Genomic DNA, 27837 nt, shown 5'->3' with positions numbered 1-27837 from the left:
GGAAGGGGCCATCTATGATATTGAAGAGCAGCTCCACACCCGGGACACGGTAGGAACCTTCTCCACACGGGGGGGACCCGAGATTGTCCGGCCCCTTCCCAGCACATCCCCCCCTCCGGGAGGGGCTTGTCCCTGGGGATCCCCCTGGGGCCCCTTCTCCTGCATGACCTGGGCCCCCCAAGCTGAGGTCTCTTGTCATGCACCAGCTGGGCCCCCACAAGCCTGAGGCAGCAGTTGTGGGGGGAGTGTGGGTGCTTGGACAACCGGCAGCTCCCACCTCCACTCCTGGGAGGCCTGAGCCCTGCAGCTGTCCGTGGGGGGCAGGCAGGCCCCAGGCTCACAGACTCTCTCTGGGGTGCAGAGCCCAGCCGCCCTGCAGCGGTTCCTCCTGGCCGTCCCCCCCGCCTGCCTCGCCACCCTCCAAAGGGGCGAGGACACCCTGGCGCCGCGCTGCTGCAAGGACACCATGATGGCCAGGATCGTGGTGAGCGAGTGGCGGCGGCCGGGAGGAGGGGAGGGGATACGTGGGGTGGACAGGGGTCTGCCTGGGCCATGGCGGCGGGTGGGGGTGCTGCAAATGGGAGGGGTGGGGCCAGGAGTGCTGGAGGGGGAGGGGGAGGTGGACATGGGGAGGGTGGGTGGGGATGCTGGAGGAGGGAGGGACACAGAAATGGGGCAGGTCTGGGGTGCTGGACAGGGAGGGGGATTCGGAACAGGGAGGGGTCTCCCCGGGCCATGGGGGGGGAGCTGGAAGGTTAGCAGAGCGGGCTGCTGAGGATGCGCCTGGGGAGCAGGGATGAGGAGGTTCAGAGGCTGGTCACCAGGGCAGTGAGGGGCAGGAGACGGCCTGGGGACAAGGATTGAGCTGGTCCCGGTTTGGGAGGGGGGTGCTGGGAGAGGCCCTGTGCCAGGCAGGGGGGCTACAGGCCAGCAGGAGGCAGTGGGGTTGGATCCTGCTGGGTGGGGGCGCTGGCCGTGTGAGCGTCTCTTGGGGGCCCCAGCCTCACACGCCCCTTTGTCTCTTTGGGTCTCACAGGAGATCATGGAGGACTCCCCCCCCCCACTGGTCTTGGCCGACTGCCTCAACGCCGCCTGCAGCCTCAGGTACCGACCCCCCCCCCCCCGCCGACTCCCCCCCAGAGCAGATCCCCTGACCAGGGAGTGGGAAAGTCTCTGTCTCCTGGGCTATGTCTAGACTGCAAGCCTCTTTCGAAAGAGAGCACCCAGTGAGTCAGGATGCTCTCTTTCGAAGAAGCCCTATTTACATTCAAGAACTGCAGAACTACTGCAGAACTACTACTTAACCAGTTGGTCCCCAGCTTGTAACTATGCTTCTTTCGAAAGAAGCACTTTCCAAAGAAGGCGTTCTTCCTCGTGAAATGAGGTTTACCGCCGTGGAAAGAAAAGCCGCGTTCTTTCGATTTAATTTCGAAAGAACGCGACTGCAGTCTAGACGCAGGTGATGTTTTTTCGGAAAAAGGCTACTTTTCCCGAAAAAACCCCTGAGTCTGGACACAGCCCTGCTGCTGAATTAACAGTCTCTGCCCCTCTCTCCTGCCAGCACCTTGCAGCCTCCCCTACAGGCCCAGCTCCTGAACCCCCTGCTGAGGGCGGCCGTGGGACAGACTGTGTCTGGGGACTGGCAGCAGGAGCCCATCCACACGCAGGTACGTCCCTCCGGGCCCTGCTCCCGGGCTGGGCTGGAGCTCCAGAGAGGAGTGGGGGTGGGGGCAGAGGGAGAGAAGAAGCTGCAGGTTTGGATCCTTCCCTCCAGGTTTCCCGTTGCTCTCCCTGGGGGCCCGTCCCTTCCATGCCCAGCCTGGGCTCCTCCCTGCTCTGCGAGGCGGCTCAGACCCTGCTCAAGGCTGCACCCCGGGGCCAGCGGGTGGCCTGGATTCCCCAACCCCCCTCTGACCCAGGGCTCCCCCTTGTCTTGCAGCAGTTCATCCGGGCCCTTCCCGTCGACCTCCAGGCCCTACTGGCAAGCCTCCTCGCCGAGTCCCCAGACACCGCCAGGCTGCAGCTGATCATGGAGGTGAGCCCCGTGGGGGGGACGGGGCCATTGTCCCTGCTTCCTCGGGGGGCCGAGAGAGGAGCTGTGTCAGTGGCTGGGGGGGGGGGGGGCACAGTCTGAGGGGAGCCCCAGGCTCAGCCCCGAACCGGCGCCTCCCTACGGGTCCTGACCTGCCTCTTTCCCCCCCAGCACCTGAGCCCGTGGCTGGAGTCCCGCCTGCCCCAGGAGCGAGCCAGGGCCCTTGGCAGCACCACGGCCCTGCTGGGAGTCGCCACCACCCTCCCGGGGTTTGAGGTAAGTGACCTCGGAGCCGGGGGGTCTGGGGCTGCAGGGCGCAGGGCTGGGAGCGTCCCCGGGAGGCGGAGCTGGGAATGGGCCGGGAATGGGCCGCGTTCTCCTTTCCCCGGGGAGGGGCGACCCTGGGCCTTTCCGGGGGGCACCTGGGCCCCAGACTGGGGAGTGGCCATCAGTGGATCCTCTTGTTCCACCCCCGGAGTGACCCTTCAGTCGGGGCCATTGCTCAGGGTTGTCTCCTCGCAAGGCCGGCCCCGCCCCGCCCCGCCCCGCCCCGGGAGCTGTCTCTGTCCGTCCCCGAGCTCAGAACCGCCTCGGCGGCCGTTAGCATGGGACGTGCAGCCCCAGGATGCTGAGGGACCCCCCCTCTTCTCTCCCCTCAGAACTCCGCCGACTGGCCGAGGATGGGTCACCACGTGGCCCAGCTGGGCCTTTTTATTTCGGACCCATCCGAAGACGTCAGCCGGCTGGCCCGGAAGGGGGTGCACAGCCTGTACCGCCTCCTCCTGCACCACAGGGGTAAGGAAGCCAGCCGGGACCTGGGCCCCAGGGACACCCTGAGGGTGCCGGCGGCGGGGGGAGGGGACCCAGCCCTTTTCCCCCAGACTGGCCCAAGGGGGGATGCGTCCCTCTGTGTTCCCCTTCTGCCCCCTGTGCCCCTCCATTTGCCCAGGGATGCCTGCAGGGACCCGTGGGAGGGGAAGGGCTCAGACCTGCCAGCAGAATCACCCTGGTTTGTCTCTTGCAGGCCTCAACATCCACCAGGCAGAGGACCTGTGGTGCAGGCACTACTATAAGGAGAGATGGGTCCTGGCGCATAGCAACACCGTCAGGGTGGGAGAGGTAAGGACGCGCTGCCAGGGCAGGGCAGGGCTCGGGGGTGGGGCTGGCTGGGGCCCTCGTGCGGGTAGGACGCGGGGTGGGAAGCGGGGAGTCGCTGATCGAATGGTCGATGCATTTTCCCTCGACTATTCGAGCCGTGGACAGGGCGGCGCTGCCCCTTTGTGACGCTGTCCCGGCGTGTCAAAGGGGCGGCGCTTCCGAGGGGCAGCGCCGCACCTTGCCCCGGATCTCCCATAGAAGGGGAAGCAGGGCGCGGGGGGGGGCAACACTTTTTGATGGAGGTCGCTCCAAGATTTTGGCCAGTGGCCTAGGGCTGCTCTGTTGTGCGGAGGGGGGTGAGGTCTGGGAGGGTCTTGGGGGCAGGAGGAAGGTGTGACCTGGGGCAGGGGTTGGGGTGCAGGGTGAGGAGAGCGTCTGGGTGCAGGGTCTGGAAGGGAGTTTGCAGAAGGAGGAAGCTGTTTTAGCCCCAGGAGTTGGGGCCGGGCTCTGGGCCGTCAGCTGAAACCTCCCGTGCTCTTGATTTCAGGTCTTTGGGCAGCTCTTCACCCCAGAGCAGGAGAACTGCTTTCTAGACAAGGCTCTGCTCGCTGCCCGCTCCCCCCTGAGGCGCCCCAGCCAGGCCGGGCTGGTCCTGGCCCACGCCCTGCATGGGCAGGCCCATCAGCTCCTGGGATACATGGTGAGCAGCCGGAGCAGATGCAGGAGAGTGGGGCAGGGCCAGGGTCTCCTTCCCATCCCCTCAGGGAGTCCCCCGCCCCTTTCCTCATGCTGCCCCCACCCCACGTCCCTGCTGGGTGGGTCAGAAGCTCACCCTGCGGGCCTGACGGGGGGTGACCAGAGAGCAGAACAAGTCTCAGCGCAGGGGGGAGGAGGGTGGAAATGCTGGGGGGGCCCAGTACCCCTGAGTCCCCAGGGATGAATGTGACGGATTCTGCTTCCCTTGCAGCAGGAAGACAGCCAGTGAGAGCACAAGGAGCTGAGGAGCCAGCAGCTGCGTCCCCCTCCCCCCAACCCTCCCAATTGTATAGAATGTATTTAAATTCTGATTAAATAACGTTTCAAAAAACATTTGGATCAGGCTTTGTCAATAATTTTTAATGGGGGGGGCATTTTGGCAAGTGGTCAAGGGCCACATTTCTACCGAGGAGTTTGGGGTCTGGGACGGGGCGGTTGGGTGCAGAAGAGAGCTGAGGGTAGGAGCCTGGGTGCGCACCGTCCATTGCATCATCACGCGGCGCCATTGTGCTAGTGCTGGAGCTTGGGTGACTGGTTTAATTTGAATGTTTACACAGATTAGGTGTTTTAACTTTAGGAAACTTCATTTTAAATAAGGTAAAATGTTAATTTCTGTCTACCACAAAGGGTTTCAAAGTTTTCTTTATTAAAGGCAGGGATGAGGAACCTTTTTTGTCTCCAGGGCCACTGACCCCCAGAAAAACCAGTTGGGGACCATACACGAGAAAAGCAAAATACAAAAACCCTTCTTCCAAAACCCACAAGCCTCACTGAGATGGCCCCCAACTGGGACACCTCACTGCTCTGGCGCTTCAGCCCCACTGGGGTGAGGGGAAGGGACAGGGAGTACTGAGGTTCGGGGATCCCTGAGTGAGGGTGGGGGAGCCCAAGCAGCAGAGGGAGGGGGGAGTGGAATGAGTGGGGGCGTGGCCTCAGAACAGGGGCAGGGGTAGGTGCGGGGAAGGGGGCGGGGCAATGGTAGTGGCCTCTAATGCCCACACCCCTCCCTTCGGCATCGCTTATGTCCCATGTCCACCTCCTCCTGAGCCCACAGCCGGTGCCAAGGCCTCGTGCCCAGGGCGGGGTCGCCCCTGTGAGCTGCCAGCCATACTGGGGAGAGGCGAGAGGGTCTGGGCTGCTGTGTCCGTTGCTGGCTCCTGTCAGGCCTTTGCACCAAGTCCTGGTGCAGCCTGAGCAAACCTGGGTCCTTCCCTGCTCCTCCAACACCACCTGGGCAAAGGGAGGAGAGTCCCCAACAGCCTCTGTCACTTCGGCCTCCTGTCGGGGGAACATGCCCCCTGCAGCATGATCCCCTGTAGATCTAGCCCTCTGGGCACTCACACAAGGTCTCTACCCGGCAGCTGCTCTGTGCCTAGTGCTGGCACTGCAGAGCCATTTGCCACTTTGCACCCGACTGTCACCAGGTCCTTTCCATTTGCAGGGCCGGCCACATCTCCTGCCCCCTAGGCCATTGGCTGCACCCTCGTCTCGCTCCTCCTGGTGTCTGTATCCGTCATCACCTTGGTGCTGGAGAGATGGGGCCTGCCCCAGCCTGCCGGGCTGCAAGGGACTCCTGTTGGGAGCAGCTGCATGGGAACCAGAGGCCCAAGAATGGGAGAACCCTATTGACCTGCTGTGAGCAGGAGACGGGGGTGGGGAGGGGGCTGGGGAGGTACCTGCACTCAGCTCTGAATGGGGGCTGGGGAGACACAGACACTGCTGATGATTGCTGCACAGTGGGCCCCTGGGTTACAGTCTATGCCCAGGCAGCTCCTCCAGTCACTGCCTGTCACATTACTGGATCTTGAGGGGAGCAGCCAGATCACTGCTGCACCCATAGGTGGGGGTGTTGGCCCCAGAAAATGGTAGAAAAGGGGGCCATGTGGGGTGCTGAATAGAAGCTTATTATCTGATAGTCCTATGTAAGCTATTTATGTGGTTGTATAACGTCTGTGTGTGTAGTTAGGAATCTGTAGTCTGTGTGGATCCTGACTATTTCTCTGCATGTGGTTGAGCATTGGGCAGAGCCCGGCCTGTGGACATGCTAATTAGCGAGTCCCTGTGGGACAATGGCACTGAATGGGCCAAGGACACACCTAAAGCATGAGGGCGGACACCTAAGAGTGGCCAGCAGAGAGAGGCTGAGGACCAGGTGATCTCCTGCAGCCAAGAAGAGGCCAGGAAGGAGGGATAAATAGGCCATGTGGTCGATGCCATCTTGGTTCTCAGCTCAGCACTTCATCCCAGAGGCAGCATTGCATATTGAAATCTTTGAAATGTAAATAACTGTACTGTATTCACTTATACAGCCTTAATACTAGTGATGAATGAATCTCAAAAGCTTCCAGTGTTTGATTTAGGGAATAATTCTCTAGGAGTAACAGATGTTGCTGCAAATTTTCAAGACCAGAATTCTTCATCTGAACAGAGTTTTTTAACACTTCCTCATTTGAGTCCACTAAAACATACATGAGCCAGTTTGTGTCACAAGGATATTGTCCTTAGTAAGGGACAACACAGTGGATAGTGCATCACCTCAGGGATGCTCCTATTCCATCTTTGTTCTTCTGCTTACTCCAGAGGGTAGTAAATTTGCTACTGTCTGATGTCTTAGGGTGTGGGGACAGACCCCATCCTTCAATATCCTTTTATCTGCTCTGGAAAGAGTAGTCGTTTTGCCTTGACCTAAGGCTAGAGTTTGTAACACGGGGGCATAAGAAAGGTTCCTAATCCCCACAATGCCAGTCATAGGTGTGCAGTTAGGTTACAAACTAAAATGTAGTAAACACTTGACTCTGTTGATTCAGTTCAGTGAAAGGTTTGAGTGACTTGTTCTACCCAAACTGGTTTATCCATCATTACTTAAGACACAATTTTGATCATTTGTAATTGCTTACAGATGGAAGCCATGTCATATTTTACAAGACCCTGGAGGCTGAATATGTATATCTCTAAATATTTTAGATGTGTCTGTCTGTGTATCTATCTGTGAGTCCATTTGCTTAAGAACTCCTCCTAAATGGCAAGTGCTAGGACAATCAAATTTAGTTAACAAATTCCTCTTCTTCTAACTTAAAGCAAGGTCAGAGTTTGGTTGTGCGAGGACAAGTGGAAGCCACAGGAAAAGGACTGCTGTTCAGAGGGACACGATATGAGAGTGGCCACTGGGCAGCAAGCTCTTGGGGAGAGCTATCCTGCTGAGCGTCGACTGGGGGCAGGCATATTACTAAGAGAATGGCCAGTAGGGCTGGGGCTCTTGACTGCCAACACACCAACTAAAAAATGGTTACTTACCTAGTAACTGTTGTTCTTTGAGATGTGTTACTCATGTCCATTCGAATGACGTGTGTGCACACCATGTGCACAGATTCTGGTGCTTTTTTCCCCCGTGGTATTTGTCGGGCCAGCAGGAAGTCCCCTAGAGTTGCACTAGATATCGATGCATATATACCCCTGCTGCTCCTCCACCCCATCAGTTCCTTCTTGCAAGAATTCTCCAATGAAGGGAAGGTGGGTGGACATTGACATGAAGAACAACAGTTACGAGGTAAGTAACCATTTTTTCTTCTTAGAGTACTTGCTCATGTCCATTCAAATGAGATGACTCCCTAGCTGAAACATAAAGAGTGGGGTTGGAGACTAATGTTTTCTTTATGCAGAGATCAATTGCAACACTTCCCTACCAACAGCAGCATCATCCCTGGCCTGCTGAGCGAAGGCGTAATGTGCTGTGAAAGTGTGCAGAGAAGACCACATAGCTCCCCTACAAATGTCCAGTATGGGGACCTGTGCCAGGATGGCCACCACCAAGGTGTGCGCCCAAGTGGAATGATCCGTGGTGTGGGGGGCTGCCTTATCAGTGAGGTCATAGCACTCCCTAATACAGGAAGTGATCCATTATGATAGGCACTGGGCTGATACTGGCAGGCCCTTCATGCTCTCCACTATTGAAATAAGAGCTGTGGTGATTTCCAAAACCATCTTGTCCTGTCTATGTAAAAGGTGAGTGCCCTTCTGGCATCCAAAGAGTGCAAGGGATGTTCCCTAGGTGTTGAATGGGGTTTTGGAAAAAATAACGGGAGGTAAATACCTTGTGACATGTGGAAGGTGGAGACAATCTTAGGGAGAAAGGCAGGGTGAGGGCAAAACCGAATGTTGTCCTTGCAGAAGACAGGATGGGAAGGAGGTCTGCAGTTAGTGCCCTCAGTTCTGACACTCTCCTAGCCAGCATAATCCCCACTATAAAGGCAATCTTGTATGGTAAGTGCATTAGGGAGAATATAACATAGCCGGAAGCTCAAGAGGGAGTGAAGGAGGGAGCTCATGAGCCTGGTGAATACCAGATTGAGGTCCCAAGAAAGCACTAGTTGCCTAATGTGAAGAAACAATCTGTCCACACTCCAGAGGAGCCTCTTGACTATCAGGTCCACAAACACCCAGTGGAAGGCTGCTACATCTACTAGGTGCACCATGAGGGAGGATGTAGAGAGGCCTCTCTGTCTCAATTCAAGAAGATGGTCCAGGATATCTGGGATGGATGTCTGTAAGGGTTGTAAACCCCTCTGCAAGGTCCACTCAGAAAATTGTCTTCACTTAGCAGAGTATGCCACCCTGGCTGGAGAGCCTCTTTCGAAAGAAGCCTGCAGTCTAGACATAGCCTAAGTGGGCAGGGGGCCAGGTGCGATCACCCCTTGCCCTGTATGGGGCTAAGGGGGCTCGGCGGACCCAATCCGGTGCCTTCCCGGGCGTCCCTCGTTCCCTCTCGGGGGGGGGGGGTAGTGTGTCAGGCTATTACAGCCGCGGGGACCTGCGCCGAGGTAGGGGTGTGGGAGTGGGGGACCCGGGCCCGCCCTCACCACCGGGTCCCAGCCCGAGGCCCTAAGTGGGGTGGGTGCTTTAAAGCGATCCCCCCACGGCAGGCGGGGCAGCTGCCCGAAACTCGCCTGCCCACGGGCGCCAGAATGGTCCTGCCTCGGGCTCCTTCCACTCCCGCGCCGACGGCACCCCTGGCCGGTGCAAGGTCGAATCACTCACTCTGCCGCAGATGCCGTGCCTGTCCCAGGGCGAGTCGCCAGCTGCCTGCGTCGTCTTTCTGGGTGCTTGGGTTGCCGGGAAGCCAGGGTGGCTGCCCTCTCGCTCCCCCCCCTCCTGAGCGTCTCCTCACCCCGGTTATGGTCACGGCCGGGTGACGTCCGGGGTTCTCGGATCCGGCGTGCGCTCGCCCCCGCTTTCTGCTGTGGCGGGGCCAGCAGCGCAGCGCCGAGCAGCTTTCTGCCGCGTGCGGCGGTCACTTCCTGCTCGGGGGGGGGCCTTCCCCCGCTCTTATTGCGGACCCTGCTGGGTCCATCACAGAGGGGTCCCTAAAGAGGGACGGAGATGAGAAGTGGAAGGGATAACATACCCCACTGCCATCAGTCTCAGCACCTAATAGTTGGTTGTAAATTGAGCCTGGGCCTGGTAAAATTGGGAGAACCTGTCCCCAAAGAGTGGGGTCAAGGTGGGAACTGGTATTCTGTCCTTGTGCATATCTTCCAAATGAAGTTTTGGGCTGTTGAGGATAGGGCATCCCATTGCCCCTTTCCAAGTAAGAGTGCAATCTATGCCTTCTATTGCTCCCACTAGCATTATTATTGCCATTATTCTTGCTCCACACCTTCCTTGGCCTCACCTATAACCTTGGTTGGTCAGTCTAATGGAGGGCCTAGGGGCATAGGTATATTTGGGTATGTCTACACTACAAAGTTAGTTCGAACTAACGGACGTTAGTTCGAACTAACTTTCATAGGTGCTACACTAGCGCTCCGTTAGTTCGAACTTAATTCGAACTAACGGAGCGCTTAGTTCGAACTAGGTAAACCTCATTTTACAAGGATTAAGCCTAGTTCGAACTAGCTAGTTCTAATTAAGGGCTGTGTAGACCCTTAATTCGAACTAGTGGGAGGCTAGCCCTTCCCAGCTTGCCCTGGTGGCCACTCTGGCCAACACCAGGGAAACTCTATTGCCCCCCTCCCGGCCCCGGAGCCCTTAAAGGGCCACGGGCTGGCTACACAGTTTGTGCCTGTTGCAAGGCTGCCAGCACCCAGCCAGCAGACCCTGCACCTGCCACAACATGAGCCAGCCACCCGAGGACACCCAGCCCTCCACTGCTCCCCAGGACCAGCCAGACTGCTCCCAGGAGCCTGCCCGGGGACGGAAGAGGCGGGCACCCGCTTGGTCAAGTGCGGAGATCGTGGACCTCATCGAGGTTTGGGGGGAAGCCTCCAATGTCCACAATCTCCGCACTAGCCACAGGAACGCGGCTGTCTACGGCCGCATGGCTGCCGGCCTGGCCGCCAGGGGACACCAGCGCAGCCGGGAGCAGGTGCGCTGCAAGATCAAAGACCTGCGTCAGTCCTACTCCCGGGCCTGCCTGCCAGGGGCCGACCCAGAGGCCTGCCCCCACTTTCACGTCCTGGACCGCCTCCTGGGGGCTCATGCCGTCCCCGCCCCCGGGACGTGATAGACCCCGGGGCAGAGGGACCGCTCCAGGAGACGGAGGAGGAGGAGGAGGGCTCCGAGAACCAGGACCTGGGACCCCCGAGGCACCCCACAGAGCCGCTCGCCTGTGTCGTCCGAGGCCGGGGAGGCGTCCACCTGTGAGTACCATCGTGTTCCCCTTATGTGTACGGGGGGCTGGGGCGAGAGGGAGCCGGGCCCTGGTCAGCCTGGCATTGAAGGCCTGGTGGGAGGGATTGAGGTGCCCCGTGTACGGCTTCATCAGCCACCGTTGCAGTGGGTAGGCAGCATCCCCCACCAGGCACACTGGAATGTCCACGTCCCCGACCCTGATGTGGCGGTCGGGGAAGAAGGTCCCATCCTACAGCCGCTGGCACACGGAGGAGTTGCGGTACACCCGGGCGTCGCGTGCTTTGCCAGACCAGCCCACATTAATGTCTGTGAACTGGCCCCGGTAGTCACACATGGCCTACAGGATCACGGAGAAGTACCCCTTGCGGTTCACATAACGGGACGCCTGGTGTTCCGGGGCACGGATGGGGATGTGCATCCCGTCAATGGCCCCCCCGCAGTTGGGGAAGCTGAGGGCGCCGAATCCCCAGATGACGGCGTCCGGGTCGGCGAGGCGGACCACCCTGCAGAGCAGCACCCGGTTGATGGCCTTGACCACCTGCGGAGAGAGACACAGCAAAGCGCCAATCAGTGGGGCACCCGGTTGGCTGGGAGCGTTCGTGCCCTGGCAGTGCCCCATACCCCACTCCCGGAAGCAACCCCCCTGGCGGCGTGTAGTACGGCCGGGACAGACCGACCCCTCCGGTGCGGGGCGCGTTCGCCTCTTCCCGCCCCCCTTTGTCCCTGGGGCGGCCCATCCCCTCCTCGCAGCCCCCCTCCCTCCCCGGGGCAGTGGCCGACGAGTGCCATACCTGCATGAGAACTGCTCCAACGGTGGATCTCCCCACGCCGAACTGGTTCCCCACGGATCGGTAGCTGTCCGGCGTGGAGAGCTTCCAGAGGGCGATGGCCACCCACTTCTGGAGGGGGATGGCGGGCCTCATGCGAGTGTCCCTTCTGCACAGGGCAGGGGTGAGCCACTCGTAGAGCTCCAGGAAGGTGTCCCTCCTCATCCTGAAGTTCTGAGTCTACTGTCGGTCTTCCCAGCGCTCCAGGACGATGCGGTCCCACCAGTCGGTGCTGGTGTCCAGATGCCAGATGTGGCGGGGCACGCCTGTGCCGGGGTGCCGCCGGGGCTCCTCTATGGCAAGCAAGCAGGAAAAGCTGAGAACTGGCTGTCCAGGGGGGTCCCTTTAAGCTCGAGCCTCAGATAGCCTCAGACAGCAGCCACACAAAGCAACTACTGACCTGATGCCCTGCCAGAACCGGTTCCAGCTGCCCTTAAATACCCCCCTGCGTCCAATCAGTGTGGACTAGTTTTTAGTTCTAGATGCGTTAGTTCGAATTAGCTTAGTTCGAATTAACTAATTCGAACTAAGTTAGTTCGAATTAGTGCTGTAGTGTAGACATACCCTTTCTGTGGTGCAGGAGTATGAATACCAAGGGACCTCAAGGTGGCCCTGGAATCTTTCAAGTAATGATGTTTGGTATCTGTCAGTGTCCCCTCAAACGGTAGGCTCTTCAACAAGTTCTGGACCTCTGGAGGTATGCCTGACACTTGTATACAGGCTCTACAGTACATTACAATACCAGTGGCCGTAGTACCCTCTGCCAAATTTGCTATGTCGAGTGTGGACTATAACGGAAGATCACACTTCCTTCCTCCAACAGCTCGATAAACTCTTGACAGGAATCCTGAGGATGATGCTCCCTGAATTTGTCCATTGCCAACCAGGTGTTGTATGCGTACCTGCTTAGTATTGCCTGTTGGTTGGTGATGCATGGTTTCAGGCCCTCTACCGCATATGCCTTCCTACCCAGTAGGTCAAGTCTCTTTGGCTTCCTACTCTTTGGCGTTGACCCCGGCTGACCTTTCCTCTCCTTTTGACTGGTTGCCTGCACCACAAAATAGCCTGGGAGTGGGTAGGAGTATAAATGCTCATGCCCCATCTGGGGGACAAAATAACAGCTCTCCACTCCCTTCTGGGTAGGCAAGAATGGATGTTGGTATCTGCCACAAATTATTGGTAAGCACCTATCTCGGAGGTGTGTCCACCATTAATGTCCACCACAGGATCAGTGTGTTCATTAACCACTTCTACTTGGACCCCTAAATTGGTTGCTAGTCTGTGGATCAGATCCTGGTGGGTCCTGGCATCCATAGATGTTACAGATGGGGCAGTGTCTGCCAAAGATTCACCATGGGAGGATGATGATGATTTCCTGAGCACGGGTTGGTCATTAGGAAGTTCCACTGCCTACAATGCTGGCAGAACTAGGGGGTGATCTAGGGGCCCTGGGTCCTCACCCTCAGCCAGAGGCAGTTGTATGCTTTTTTGTGGGTTTCCCCTATCCTCAGAGATGGTAGCCCTCGTAATGAGGTCATTGATGATGTGCCCATAGAGTAGGACATCATCGAGCTCTGGGCTGAAGGTATTAGGCTCTGTGCCTAATGTTAGTCCCCAAAGGTCCAGAAAGGACACTGCGGTTGTAATTGAGGTGGTCAGGTTTGCTACATCTGTTACCCCGGGTGCCTGGACTGGTGCTGCAAGCGGGATCAGTGTTGTGAAGTGGATCTGTGTGAAGAGGCCCTCAACTGCATTGAATCAGTATCAGACTCTGATGAATAGTCTGACACAGACCTGGGAGGCGCCAATGAGAGCACCTGCGACAGGTGCTGGGGTTCGTGCTGAGTCATTGCCTCCAGCTTGCCCTGAGGGATTGGTACCGGTGGTTCCATAGATTCTGGGGATGGCATGTCCACTACATGGTGTATCGCTGCCACCGGTGTCATGGCTCGCGGTGCTGCAGGTCGTGCAGTTGGGTATGCAGGTACCAGTAATGTCAGTGCTGTGGACATGGCCAGTACTGCAGGTGTTACCCGCACCATTGATGTTTCAGGTGCCATCTGCATCACCGGTGTCACAAGTGCTGTTGCCAAAGGGCCTATCTGTGGTGCCACATATCTGGCCTGCCACTACTCAGGGTCCAGTTCCAGAGGTGAGTCCAGTGAGCTCTGTAAGATCTCTGGCAGCATCGAAAGTAATCAGGAGTCGAAGGTGGCCTAACATCCTGCGGCACCATGTCGAGCACTGCACTCATAGACTCATAGACTTTAAGGTCAGAAGGGACCATTATGATCATCTAGTCTAACCCCCTCCACAGTGCAGGCCACAAAATCTCACCCACGCCTCCTAGAATAATCCTCTCACCTACGTCTCAGATATTGAAGCCTTCAAATACTTTGAAGACCCCAAGATGCAGAGAATCCTCCAGCTGTGATCTGTACCTCATGCTACAGAGGAAGGCGAAAAACCTCCAGGGCCTCTGCCAATCTACCCTGGAGGAAAATTCCTTCCCGACCCCAAATATGGCGATCAGCTAAACCCTGAGCATTTGGGCAAGACTCATCAGCCAGACACCCAGAAAGTTCTCTATAGTAACTCCTATCATCCCTCCATTGACCTATTTCCCACTGATAATGAATGGTCAATTAGTTACCAAGATCATGTTATCTCATCAAACCATCCCCTTCATAAACCCATCTAGTTTAATCTTGAAACCAGATAGATCTTTTGCCCCCACTACTTCCCTTGGAAGGCCGTTCCAGAACCTCACTCCTCTAATGGTTAGAAACCTTTGTCTAATCTCAAGTCTAAACTTCCTACTAGCCAGCTTATATCCATTTGTTCTTGTGTCCACATTGGTATTAAACTTAAATAATTCCTCTCCCTCCCTGGTATTTATCCCTCTATTTAAAAAGTGCAATCATGTCCCCCCTCAGCCTTCTTTTGGTTAAAGTAAACAAGCCAAACTCCTTGAGTCTCCTTTCATAAGACAGGTTTTCCATTCCTCGGATCATCCTAGTGGCCCTTCTTTGTACCTGTTCCAGTTTGAATTCATCCTTCTTAAACATGGGAGACCAGAACTGCACACAGTATTCCAAATGGGGTCTCACCAATGCCTTGTATAATGGCACTAACACCTCCTTATCCCTACTGGAAATACCTCGCCTAATACATCCCAAGATCGTATTAGCCTTTTTCACGGCCATGTCACAATGGCAGCTCATAGTCATTCTATAATCAACCAGGACTCCAAGGTCCTTCTCCTCCTCTGTTACTTCCAACTGATGTGTCCCCAGCTTATAACTAAAATTCTTGTTATTAATCCCTAAATGCATAACCTTACACTTCTCACTATTAAATTTCATCCTATTGCTGTCACTCCAATTTACAAGATCATCCAGATCTTCATGTATGATATCCCGATCCTTTTCTGAATTGGCAATAAGCTCCCAACTTTGTGTCATCCGCAAATTTTATTAGGACACTTCCACTTTTGGTGCCAAGATCAGCAATAAAAAGATTAAATAAAATTGGCCCGAAAACTGATCCCTGAGGAACTCCGCTAGTAATCTTCCTCCAACCTGACAGTTCACCTTTCAATATGATCCACTGTAGTCTCCCCTTTAACCAGTTGCTTATCCACCTCTCAACTTTCATATTAATCCCTATCTTTTCCAATTTAACCAATAATTCCCCATGTGGTACTGTATCAAATGCCTTACTAAAGTCGAGGTAGATTAGATCCACTGCATTTCCTTTATCTAAAAAATCTGTTACTTTCTCAAAAAAGGAGATCAGGTTGGTTTGGCACGATCTACCTTTTGTAAAACCATGTTGTAATTTGTCCCAATTGCCATTAGCCTCAATGTCTCTAACTACTTTCTCCTTCAAAATTTTTTCCAGGATCTTACATACTACAGATGTCAAACTAACAGGCCTATAGTTACCCGGGTCGCTTTTTTTCCCTTTCTTAAAAATCGGAACTATATTAGCAATTCTCCAGTCAAATGGTACAACCCCTGAGTTTAGAGATTTATTAAAAAATTTTGCTAATGGACTTGCAAGTTCATGTGCCAGTTCCTATAATTTTCTTGGATGAAGATTATCTGGTCCCCCCGATTTACTCCCATTAAGCTGTTCAAGTTTGGCTTTTACCTCGGATATGGTAATATCTACCTCCTTAACTTTAGTCCCATTTGCTAACTTATCATTATCCCTAAGCTCTTCATTAGCCTCATTAAAGACTGAAGCAAAGTATTTGTTCAAATATTGGGCCATTCCTAGATTATCCTTAACCTCCACTCCATCCTTAGTAATTAGCGGTCCTACTTCTTCTTTTTTTGTTTTTTCCTATTTATATGGCTATAAAACCTTTTACTATTGGTTTTAATTCCCTTTGCAAGGTCCAACTCTACCTGACTTTTAGCCTTTCTCACTTTATCCCTGCATGCTCTAACCTCAATAAGGTAGCTTTCTTTACTGATCCCTCCCATTTTCCACTCCTTATATGCTTTCTGCTTTTTCTTAATCACCTCTCTGAGATGCTTGCTCATCCAGCTTGGTCTAACACACCTGCCTATAAATTTTTTCCCTTTTCTAGGGATACAGGCTTCTGACAGCTTCTGCAACTTTAACTTAAAATAATTCCAGGCCTCCTCCACTTTAAGATCCATAATTTCTTTAGTCCAATCAACTTCCCTAACTAATTTCCTTAATTTACTAAAGTTAGCCCTTTTGAAATCAAAAACCCTAGTCTCAGATTTATTTTTGTTTATCCTTCCATTTAATTTAATTTAAACTGAATTAGCTCATGATCTCTCGAGCCAAGGTTGTCTCCTACAAACATTTCATCTATGAGGTCCTCGCTACTCACCAAAACCAAATCTAAAATAGCATCCCCCCTTGTTGGTTCAGCAACTACTTGATGAAGGAATTCATCAGCTATCACGTCTAGGAAAATCTGAGCCCTATTATTATTACTAGCACTTGTTCTCCAGTCTATATCTGGAAAGTTGAAATCTCCCATGATTACACAGTTTCCATGAGTATTTACTTCATTAAAAACATTAAAGATTATCCATATCCAAAGTGGATCCTGGTGGTCTATAGCACACCCTAAGCACTATCCCAGGGGAGGATCTGTTAGTTTTCTTCCCCAATGTGATTTTTGCCCAAACGGACTCTGTCTTCTCCATTCCATCACTTTTTATTTCTTTACAATCTACCTCATCTTTGATATACAATGCAACTCCACCACCTTTACCCTTATTTCTGTCTTTCCTAAACAGCACATACCTTTCAATACCTGTACTCCAGTCATGCCTAGTATTCCACCGTGTTTCTGTTATTCCTATACTATCTGGTTTCACTTCCTGGACCAATAGCTCTAGTTCCTCCTTTTTGTTACCTAGGCTACTCGCATTCGTGTACAAACATCTTAATTTTTGCTGTTTGGTCTCATTCACATTCTTTACCCAATTTGGCACAGATGTTATACCTCCAATATGACCTATTAGACAAGTATCCTTTGACATGCCGAGTTCAACTGGTGTCTAGCTGGACCAGGAGCCTTGGGGTGCTCAGGGGCAGACCTTCCAATGGATGCTTGTCCAGGTGCTGCCCTCTGTGTCCCTACTTCAAGGGGGTATAGTGGAGCGGAGTGGCCACCCATTGACCCTGAGGGGGAGGAGCCCCTCCCAGGACCTTGGTGAGCAACACCTGGGCCCAGCTACCTACTTGACCAGTAGCCAGGAGGAAGGACTAGAATATAAAAGGCTTGCCAGAGAGGCCAGTCAAGCCCCATTAGCCAGAGAAGCCAGAAGCCTCCCCCATGCAGAGCTGGACCAAGGGGAAATTGAGGACTGGCCTGAACCAGTGGGCCTACAACTAGATGATTGGAGGGACTGCTTACTTGGCCAGAGGTTTCAAAGCAAAGAATCCCAGAGGACGTGCATTGGACCCAGATACAACCCGAGGGGGAGACTGGAAAGAGCCCAGGGGGAGCCGACCACCATTTGGCTGAGACAGAACTGGGTCAGCGTGTTGTGGTAGAGATTCCTGCTGACCCAGCAGTTGACTGCTCTTCTGCGGCCAGGGCACTGGGCTGGGATGCAATGGAGTGGGAGGGCCTGTGTCCCACCTGCTAGCCCACTCTTGGGTGGCAGTCTCCCCCCTTGGCTGTACTCCAAAGGCAGCCTGCATCTGCTAGGCCCCCACCTGAGCAAGGGGATCCAACTGGGTGCTTCAAACGGGACTTGTGACTGTTTGTTGTAGCTCCACCCTCAATTAGGGCCTGGGCTCAGAATTGTTTGCCTCCTCCCTGCCCTGAACTAGGAAAGGGCTGTAGAACTGTTTGTTAGCCTGCCACCCGCCCTGAGCCAGGGCCAGGCCTTAGGACAGTGTGTTTGTTATTACTGCCCTTCCCTGAACCAGGGTTGGGGCTTTAAAGACTGTTAATCATGGACTGTTGTCTGGGCTGTGAACTATCCTAGGGCTAGAAGCCACAGCTGGATTCCCCACATGAACTGAGCAGGGTGTACTGGCCTCCCTCTGACACAGAAGGGGAAGAGCCCCTCCCTGAGCCCTACTGACTTACATGGGGACTTCCCCCAGGTATGTCTACACTACAGCACTAATTTGAACTAACTTAATTCAAATTAGTTAATTCAAACTAAGCTAATTCTAATTAGTGCATCTAGACCTAAAAACTAATTTGAATTAGCGTTTTGCTAATTCGAACTAGCATGTCCACATTCAGTGGACCCTGAACCAAGGTTAAGGATGGCCGGAAGCAGTGCCGGCAGGGCATCAGATTAGGACTTAGAGCGTGGAGCTGCTGGCTCAGGCTAGCCGAGGGCTGTGCTTAAAGGGACCCAACCCCAACCCCGGACAGACAGTTCTCAGAGGTTCCCCGCTCACTTGTCTAACTCGATGAGGGACAGCAAAGCAGTCCTGTCTTGGAGTGCCCTGAATGCCCACACTCGGCACATCACAGCACTCAGCCATCAGCCTGGCTGCACTTGCCTCAGGCTGCCATCTGCGGGGAGAAGGGGTGTCAATTGGGGGGCTGCAGGAGAGGAGCCCACAGAGCCACCCCAGTCCTCCCCATCGGGGGCTCATACCCCATTCCTCCCTTACCTCCTTCCACTTACCCCTCCCTAACCCCCCTTCCTGATGTACAAAATAAAGGACACATGTGTTCAAAAATAGAAACTCTCTTTATTTAACAAAACTTGGGGAGACTGGGAAAAGGAGGTGGGAGAGGGGAAGAGAGAGGGTGGGAGAGGGGAGGGCAACTAAAATGATCAGGGGTTTGGAATAGGTCCCATAAGAAGAGATGCTAAAGAGACGGGGACTTTTCAGCTTAGAAAAGAGGAGTCTGAGGGGGCGTATGATAGAGGTCTATAAAAGCATAAGTGGTGTGGAGAGGGTGCATAACGAAAAGTTCTTCATTAGTTCCCATAATAGAAGGACTAGAGGACATCAAATGAAATGAATGGGTAGCAGGCTTCAAACTAATAACAGAAAGTTCCTCTTCTCAAAGCAAATAGTCAACCTGTGGAACTCCTTGCTGCAGGAGACTGTGAAGGCTAGAACTAGAACAGAGTTTAAAGAGAAGTTAGATAAATTCACGGAGGCTGGGTCCATGGAGTGCTATTAGCCAGGGGGTAGAAATGGTGTCCCTGGCCTCTGTTTTGGAAGGCTGGAGATGGATGGCACGAGACAAATGGCTTGGTCATTGTCTTCGGTCCATTCCCTCCGGGGTAACTGGTGTTGGCCGCTGTCGGCAGACAGGCTACTGGGCAAGATGGATCTTTGGTCTGACCCAGTATGGCCGTTCTAAGCTCAGGGCTCAGGGTCGGGGGTCTCACTGGACCAACTTGATTTTCATGCACACCTGCTCCTGGGTGGCCAGGCTGGCAGCTCTCCTGCCCTAGATGGCCACTTTCCTGTGCCTAGTGCAGAGGTTGTGTATGAGGTCCACAATGTCCGCACTAGACCAGGCGGGCGCCTGCCTCTTGCGGCCCTGGGCAGGCTTCTGGGAGCCGCCAGCCTGGTCTTGGGAAGAGGCAGAGGGCTGGGTGGCAGCGGGTGGCTGGCTCGTGCCGTGCCAGGTGCAGGGTCTGCTGGCTGGGTACTGGCAGGCTTGCACCTGGCACGGGCACTGTAGCCAGCCCGTGCCCCTTTAAGGGCTCCGGGGCCGGGAGGGAGGCAGACGAGTTTCACTGGTGGTGCCCAGAGTGGCCACCAGGGAAAGCTGGGAAGGGCTAGCCTCCCACTAGTTCGAATTAAGTGGCTACACAGCCCTTAATTCGAACTACTTAATTCGAACTAGGCATTAGTCCTCGTAGAATGAGATTTTCCTAGTTCGAATTAAGCGCTCCGCTAGTTCGAATTAAGTTCGAACTAGCGGTTTGTATGTGTAGCGCCTAACGTTTGTTAGTTCAAATGAACTTTGTAGTGTAGACATACCCCTCTATGCTGTCTCCTCTTCTTGGGCACTGGAGATTTCAATTGGTGCCTTGGAGCCATGCTCTTCTTCAGAGCCGCAGAATACCTCGGTGCCATTGAGGTCTCACACATCATTACCAGTGTACTGCACACTGCTGATGCTGATTCCGGTGCCAGCTGCAGCTCAGACTCCAGGAGGATCAATTTTAGGCAGGAATCGCGTTTCCGTTTAGTGCAAGGCTTGAAGGTTCTGCACATTTTGCAGGAATCTTCAAGGTGACCTTCCTCCAGACACTTCATACAAGAGTCATGGGGGTCCCTGCAAGGCATTGGCTTCGAACAAGTCACACATGGTTTGAAACTCTGTGGACCTGGCATCCCCTGCCTATGAGAAGAGAGATAAGTGGAAAGACCCGCCAACACTATCTAACTACTTAAATATTTATACTACAAGAACAATTGAAACTATCTACAAAGCACATTGGGTAGTTGAGAAAGCACGGAGATGCTCCAGCTAGCATCATGGGCAGTAAGAAGGAACTGAGGGTATGTCTACACTGCAAAGTTAATTCGAAATAACAGCTGTTATTTCCAATTAACTTTAATAGCATCTATACATGCCAACCGCTATTTTGAAATTAATTCAAAATAGTGGAGCACTTAATTCGAATTTGGTAAACCTCATTCTAGGAGGAGTAACACCAAATTCGAAATAGCTATTTCGATTTAAGTGCTGTGTAGACAATTAATTCGAAATAGGGGGCCTTCAGCTCTTCCCAGGGAGCCCTGATGGCCACTCTGGGCACAACCAGGAAAACTTGTCTGCTCCCCCACCCAGCCCCGGAACACTTAAAAGGGCAGACTCTGGCCACAGTGCTTGTGCCAGTTGCCAGCCTGCCAGCACACAGCCAGCAGACCATGCACCTGGCACAGGATAATCCAGCAACCGGCTACCACCCAGCCCTCCACCATGCCCCAGGACCAGGCTGGCAGCTCCCAGGAGCCTGCCAGGGGCCGCAAAAGGAGGGCGCCTGCCTGGTCTAGTGCAGAGATCATGGACCTCACTGAGGTTTGGGGGGAGGCCTCCAATGCCCATGATCTCTGCACTAGGTGCAGGAATGTGGTCGTCTACAGCCGCATGGCTGCCAGCCTGGCCACCAGAGGCCACATGTGCACCCAGGAGCAGGTGCAGATGAAAATAAAGGAGCTGCTGCAGGCCTATGCCAAGGGCTCCCAACCAGGGGCTGACCCAGACACCTGCCCACACTATGAGGCCTTGGACCATATTCTGGGGGGGTCAGATGGTCCGTGCCCCCCTGGTGGTCATTGACCCAGGGCAGACGCCCTGCCCCTGACACAGGGGAAGAGGAAGAGGAAGAGGATGAGGATGAGGACGACGGCCAGGAGCCACAGGAGCCTACAGGGAGCATGCCCTGTACCCAGGACCCCTGAGCCATCCCAGAGAGCCCATCAATGGTGTCATCTGAGGCCGGGGAGACCTCCACATGTGAGTGCCATCACGGTCCCCTTATGCGGAGGAGGGGGAGAGGGACCCCAAGGACTGTGCACGTGGGCCTTGCTGACCATGGAGCAGGCGGCAACCTGTGCATCTGCAATGCCAGCCGGGACATGTGGCCCCAGCTGGGTGCCATGCAGGGGCCCTGGCCTGTTCCCCACATGTGTCTACGCATGGAGGCACATGACAGGCTCCTGACCCCGGGGAGAGACACTGCACACTGCCCTCCTTCCATACACCCCCTCTACACAGAGGCAGGGCACATCTCCCTCCCCCCCCCCACATGCACTATAGACAGCACAGGGGCTGTGGTGCAGTCCTGGGCCAACTCACACCCCTGGGGACAGCAGGATGTGATGATGCGGAGACCTGCCGTCCTCACCTTGAAGAGGGGGGCTGGGTTTCACCCACTGTGTCCCCAGGGAGAACTGACCATTTCTCTTGATTCGCTACAGCTGCAGCACCTGTGAGTGCAGGGCGCACCACCCTGTCTGGAACATCCACACCCGGGCCAGCAGGTGCTGACTAGTCACTTACACCCCTAGTTCAGTCATGCTGGACAGGCATAATGAGAAGGGTCCCCCAGGAATCAGTTCTGGGTCTGGTTATGTTCAATAGCTTCATGAATGGTTTAGATAATGGCATTGAGAATACACTTAAAGTTTGCAGCAGATACCAAACTGGGAGGGGTTGCAAGTGCTTCGGAGGATAGGATTATAATTCAAAATGATCCAGTCTAAAGCAAAGAGGATGAAATGCAATAAGGACAAATGCAAGGGACAGTCAGTTGCACACATACATAACTGAAAATGGCTACTTAAAAAGGAGTACTGTGGAAAGGGATTAAAGTCTTAGAGGACATGAACTAAGTATGAGTCCTCGGTGTAACACTGTTTCAAAAAGCCAACCTCATTCTGGGGTGTGTTAGCAGGAGTGTGGTAAGCAAAGCGTGCGTGTGACCGCCCCCCCCCCCATGCTTTATGAAAATCATCTTATGGATATGCATAGACTCAAAGATGCTTTAGACAGATTACCTGACGTAACCTTTCCGCTGGTGGAACCAGGAGTACCACCAGCGGAAGCACCTGGGGTTAGTGGGAAGGCAGGTCCACAGCCAGGAGCACTGGGTGCAAGAAGACCTGCAGCTACGGCGGGAGAGCTTGCGGGAGCAGGGCCCTGCCATCCGTGAGCACCTGCAGACCCTGGTGGAACGATTGCTGCCTCCTGCTGCTCCAGCCCCCGCGGCTGCCCCACTATTGCTCCTCCTCCCACCCTTGCTCCCCCTCCCACTTCTTCCGCCCCCCCATCCCTCCTGCCCCACCCTTCATACCCACTCCCCACCAGGAACGCCAAGGCCCCTGTACTGCAGTGCTGGGAGAGAGGAGGCCTAGCAACACTCCCAACCTTGAGCTTCCCTTCCCACTTCCTCTCTTTGCCTCCCCCTTCCAGCTCCCTCCTCCCAGGTTTCCCCCTCCACTCTCCCACCTTCATTCCCTCCCTCCCCCCATCCCAATTATGTTAAATAAAGAGAGTTTTTTGTGGCAACACGGGTATTTTACATTAGGAAGGGGGTTAGGGAGGGGAAAGGGGAAGAGGGTGGGGGTGGAATGTAAGGCACAAGTCCCCGGTGAGGCATGCCAGGGGGACTTCAGTCCTCGTTGACCTGGAAGCTCTCCTGAAGGGCCTCCCGGATGGCAGCCGTGCGGGGCTGTGCAAGCTGGCCAGCCAGGTGGTCAGCCTCTGCCATCCAGGCTGGCAGGAAAGCCTCTCCTTTCCTCTCACATAAATTGTGGAGCACACAGCACACTTCCACATGTGGAATATTGTGCTCAGAGAGGTCGAGGCGGGTGAGGAGGCATCTAAACCAGGCCTTCAGATGGCCAAAGGCACCCTCGACCACAATGCGGGCCCATTAAAGGCCTGCCGGGAGGGGTTCAGGTGTCCCATGTAGGGCTTCATCAGCCAGGGCTGTAGGGGGTAGTCTGCATCCCCCACCAGGCAGACGGGCATGTCCACATCCCCGACCCTGATGTGGTGGTTGGGGAAGAAAGTCCCAGTGTGCAGCCTCTGGAACACAGAGGAGTTGCAGTACACCCGCACGTCGTGTGCCTTGCCGGACCAGCCCACACTGATGTCCATGAACTGGCCCCGGTGGTCAGACACAGCCTGCTTGATCACCAAGAAGTGCCCCTTGTGGTTAATGTAGAGGGAGGCCTGGTGTGCCGGGGCACGGATGGGGATGTGCGTCCCATCTATTACCCTCCCGCAGTTGGGGAAGCCGAGGGTGCCGAACCCCTTGATGACCGCGTCCAGGTCAGTGAGGCGGATGACTCTGTGGAGCAGCACCCTGTTGATGGCCTTGACCACCTGCAGAGAGACACACAAAACCGAGGGTCACTGGGGTGCCTGGGACTGTTCATTCCCCGCCACTGCCCTGTGCCCCATTCCCAGGAGCAATCTCCACTGCAATCCTGGTCTGTAGTGCGGCTGGGACAGATCGAACCTTCCCGTGGAGGTCACTTACACAACCTCCCACCCGTTTTCCCTGGGGCAGCCCATCTCCTCCTTGCAGCCCCCCCTCCTGGCCCAGTGGCTGGTGACAGTTGTACCTGCATGAGCACCGGTCCGACAGTGGATCTCCCCACGCTGAACTGGTTCCCAACAGATTGGTAGCTGTCCGGCGTGGAGTGCTTCCATAGGGTGATGGCCACCCACTTGTGGAGGGGAATGACGGGCCTTATGTGTGTGTCCCGTGACTGCAGAACATGGGAGAGCCACTTGCAGAGCCCGAGGAAGGTGTCCTTCTTCATTCTGAAATTCTGGGTCTACTGTTGGTCTCCCCAGCACTCAAGGACGATATGGTCCCACCAGTAGCTGCTGGTCTCCAGATGCCAGATGCAGTGGGGCATGCTGGCATCCGGGCCCTGCTCCTGCTCCTCCATGGCCCCGAGAAGGGGAAGGAGAGGGGGAGGGCCAGGGGACTGGCCTGCAGCAGATGGTGCCAGGCAGCCTGCAGCAATTGCAACCAGGCTCACAACAACACATCCAGAATGAGCACCAGAGTGCCCAGGGGCAGATCTGGCTCCATGGTGCCAAGTGCTGTGGTATCCCAAATGAGAGCAACCAGAGCATGCAGAGAGGAAAATGCTTTGCTGTCCTTCAGCAAGGTAGACAAGCAAGCAGGAAAGCTGAAAACTGGCTATCTGGGGGGGTCTCTTTAAGCATGAGCCTCAGATAGCCTCAGATAGCAGCCACACGAAGCAACTACTGACCTGATGCCCTGCTGGAACTGGTTTCAGCCGCCCTTAAATGCAATCCAGCATCCAATCAGTGTGGACACACTTTTTCGAAATAGCAAAACACTATTTCGAAATAGATTGTGTGTGTAGGTGTGTTAATTTGAATTAGCTTAATTTGAATTAACTATTTTGAATGTAGTGTAGATATGCCCTGAGGGTGTGGGGGGGCCAGCAGGGGTACACCGATGTAGAGGCGCCATACCAGGGGGCTCCATGCTTACCCATTAGATATCTCTGGGGGGGGAAAAGCTCCAGAATCCATGCATGCAGCATGCACACACCTCATTCAAATGGACATGAGCAAGCACTCGAAGAAGTAGCCTCATTACTCCAAACCCTTTTTCCCATCCCAACCCTGAGCTGCAGCATTGGGATGCGAGGAGAAAAATACCTGGAGGGAGAGAAAAGGCTTGTGTCAGAAGGGGCCCCCTCCATCCTGAGCCCCTCCTCACTCATATCCTCACCATCAGACCCTCTTTGTTTTGAGCCTCCTGCACCCCTTATTCACATCCCCAGGGCTCTACCCCGAGTCTTGCACCTTCACACCACCAGCCCCTTGTCCTGAAGGCCAATGCTGGAAAAGTCTGCTAGTAATTCTATATATGAATGTATCATTTGAAACTCATTTTGAGAATTAAAGAATGGCTTTTTTAAAATGCCTAATTTTATATCCAGCAGTATGACTCTTTGACCATCAGAATACATGTTCATTGACTCATGACTGATAGAGACAATGAACTATTTTAGACTATGGGTTTCCATCTTTTCTTGATTTGTTACAGGTTTTAATTTTAATATCAATATTTGCTTTTTATAATATTGGCTTTTATTTGTAGGATTCAAATTTTGAAAATTTTGATCTGTTCAAAATTCTTCCATTAATAGGAGAGCCAAACAGACATCAGACTCTCATACCTCTTATTTTCTCCACTCTTTGAAGCCCTAGGTCATGACAATAATCAAGCATGTACATAATTTTAACCATAGAGTAGTTCCAATGAAGTCAATAGACCTATGTCCCAGGCCCCCCAGGCTTTATGAAAGTTTGAGTTATGCATATTCATATGCATAAGCCAAGACACTTAATGCAAAACAGGTCATGTACCATATCTTTTTTAAGTCACCATCTGCTGAATTTGTATTTTCAATTTTTGTGCATGCATCATTTTTATAGGTTGTGATGGACTGGGCTGGGTCTGGACACGGCTGAGGGCATCCACTCAGGGCAAATTGCTCAAACTCGGGGCTCCTTACAGCCCCTGACTGGAGGCCCTTCCCAAAGAGGTCACAAACCAGTCACACAGAGCACTTCAGCTGCCTATCTGGCCAGCTAGAAGCCTCAGGACAAAACCCCTCTGACATCCCAGCTCTTCCTGTGCCCCAATCAGTCCCAGGACTAACACACAGGTGAGGGGTTAGAGAACCCAGTCTCACTACCCTGAATGGGTTTTTCTGGTCCTAAGAAACCTGCCACAGTTCCCAAGTCAATTTACACTCTGGATCTTACCCACAAGATCATGCTGAGCCAATCTTTTAGAATCTAAAATCTAAAGATTTTTTATTAAAGGAAAGAAAAGCATGAGAGTAAGGCTGTTAAAGGATAATACATTACATGCATCAAATCACCCAGTTCTCAATTCAGGCTCTTAGCAGAGATGTTATAACCTGCTATCTTAAAAGTCTCTGGTGTACATCCTATGTCAGGATGGGTCCATGGTTCTTTCTGGTTCGTTGTTCCCTGCAAGTCTGCATCTGGGATCAGGAGCAAAACTGAAGGCAAGATGGAGGGTACCACATGGCACTAATATCTCTCCCCTGGCATCTCCCTGGCCAGAGAAGGTCACATGGTGCAATGACCGATCCCTGTGTCCCATGTTGGCAGCCCTTTGGCTCTGGCTGGTTTTCAGGTATCAGTCACATTCCTGGGGTGTGTATTGGCACCTAGAGATCTATTGTCCCTGGAGACGTGCTAATTAGCACAGTCACTGGCTGAACATTCTTTGCCCATTGCTCTGCCTCAGACAGAGAATTTTCCAGCATCCCTACAGAGTACATTTGTAACTCCACAAACAGAGAACATACAAGTACATGAATAGCATATACAGAATCAGTAGAACACAAGCTTTCATGTGACACCTCACATGGTCCCCTTTGTATACACTTTGGGGCAAATAGCACCCCCATGCTGCTCCCCTTAAAATCCAATAATGTGACATTTATAGGTGAAGTCAGAAATATGAAGCGTGAATCTGTTTTTAATAGTAAATGTGCTAATGAGGGCCATTAGTGATACTTTAGGAACTTAATGGTGCAGTATTCTAACCAATGGTCCATGAATAGTTTCATTTTATCCAGTAAGCCTGAACTGTGGTTGGTCCTAGAAAATCATGTGACCATGCCATCTGATAATGGATTCCACCGTGAATCTTGTTCTTTTCCAAGGGCTGAGGAGACTGAACAAAGGGTTCCCATGGAATGGAATGGAATGGAATGGAATGGAATGGAATCAGGTCTTTTTCTTCAGCTGGCTTTTGATATTACCTCCCCACCCTAAGAGAATGTATATGAAGATACCTAGAAACAAAGAACTGTTACAAAAGGGTGAAGGCAAAGGTGCTCAGCCCAGGCCAGCAAAAGACAATAAGATAAGAATTTGCGTGTAATAAGTTTCTTAGTGTAGTAGAATTAGCAGGCATCTCTTGTTTATTCTGGTTTAGTAACTTACTTTGATCTGTCTGTTTTCACTTGCAATCACTTAAATCTTACTTTTTATATTTAATCACTTTTATTATCAAGCCCAATGTAAATAATTATAGGTCAGAGGAAGGGCAATCACTGTACATATCTCCTTTTCATCAGTAATGGGTGGGGGGAGTGACATCTTTGTGAGCTTTCTCTGCGTAAAACTTTTTACATGGGATAAGCCTGATTTATTTTGGGTTTTGGTCCCTTTTGGGGGTTGTGTTTGTGAGCACTGTCAACAGTCTTACAGCTGAAGCCTTCCAGAGCTGAGTTGTTTCAGTGTCTGTGTTGCTCTGCAAGGGAAGGGTGATAACGCCAACTCTGTGTTAGCTGGGAGAAACCAGAGCTTCTGGTCCAGCAGGACAGGATGGTGGGGAGCGCCAGAGGGTAGAAAGGTGGCCATTAGTGGCTTGATTAGCACATCCCAAGGGGACTTCTGTGATTCAACCCATCACAACCTACTTATGTGATTAAATGAATGCATGGGCA

The 27837-nt window shown here is 53.4% G+C and overlaps 1 long non-coding RNA gene across 1 annotated transcript; it reads left to right on the top strand.

Annotated features, from left to right (window-relative positions):
• Positions 1-2178: 2178 nt before the first annotated feature.
• Positions 2179-3153, top strand: LOC142818396 (uncharacterized). The gene is made up of 3 exons (XR_012895887.1): positions 2179-2308; positions 2692-2827; positions 3057-3153. It is a non-coding gene; the product is annotated as an uncharacterized LOC142818396 (long non-coding RNA).
• Positions 3154-27837: the final 24684 nt, after the last annotated feature.

Source organism: Pelodiscus sinensis, chromosome 15, assembly GCF_049634645.1.
Source record: "Pelodiscus sinensis isolate JC-2024 chromosome 15, ASM4963464v1, whole genome shotgun sequence".
Classification (NCBI taxonomy): domain Eukaryota; kingdom Metazoa; phylum Chordata; order Testudines; family Trionychidae; genus Pelodiscus; species Pelodiscus sinensis.
The sequence above is the reverse complement of the archived record's forward strand: the minus strand, read 5'-3'. Positions and strand labels throughout refer to the sequence as shown.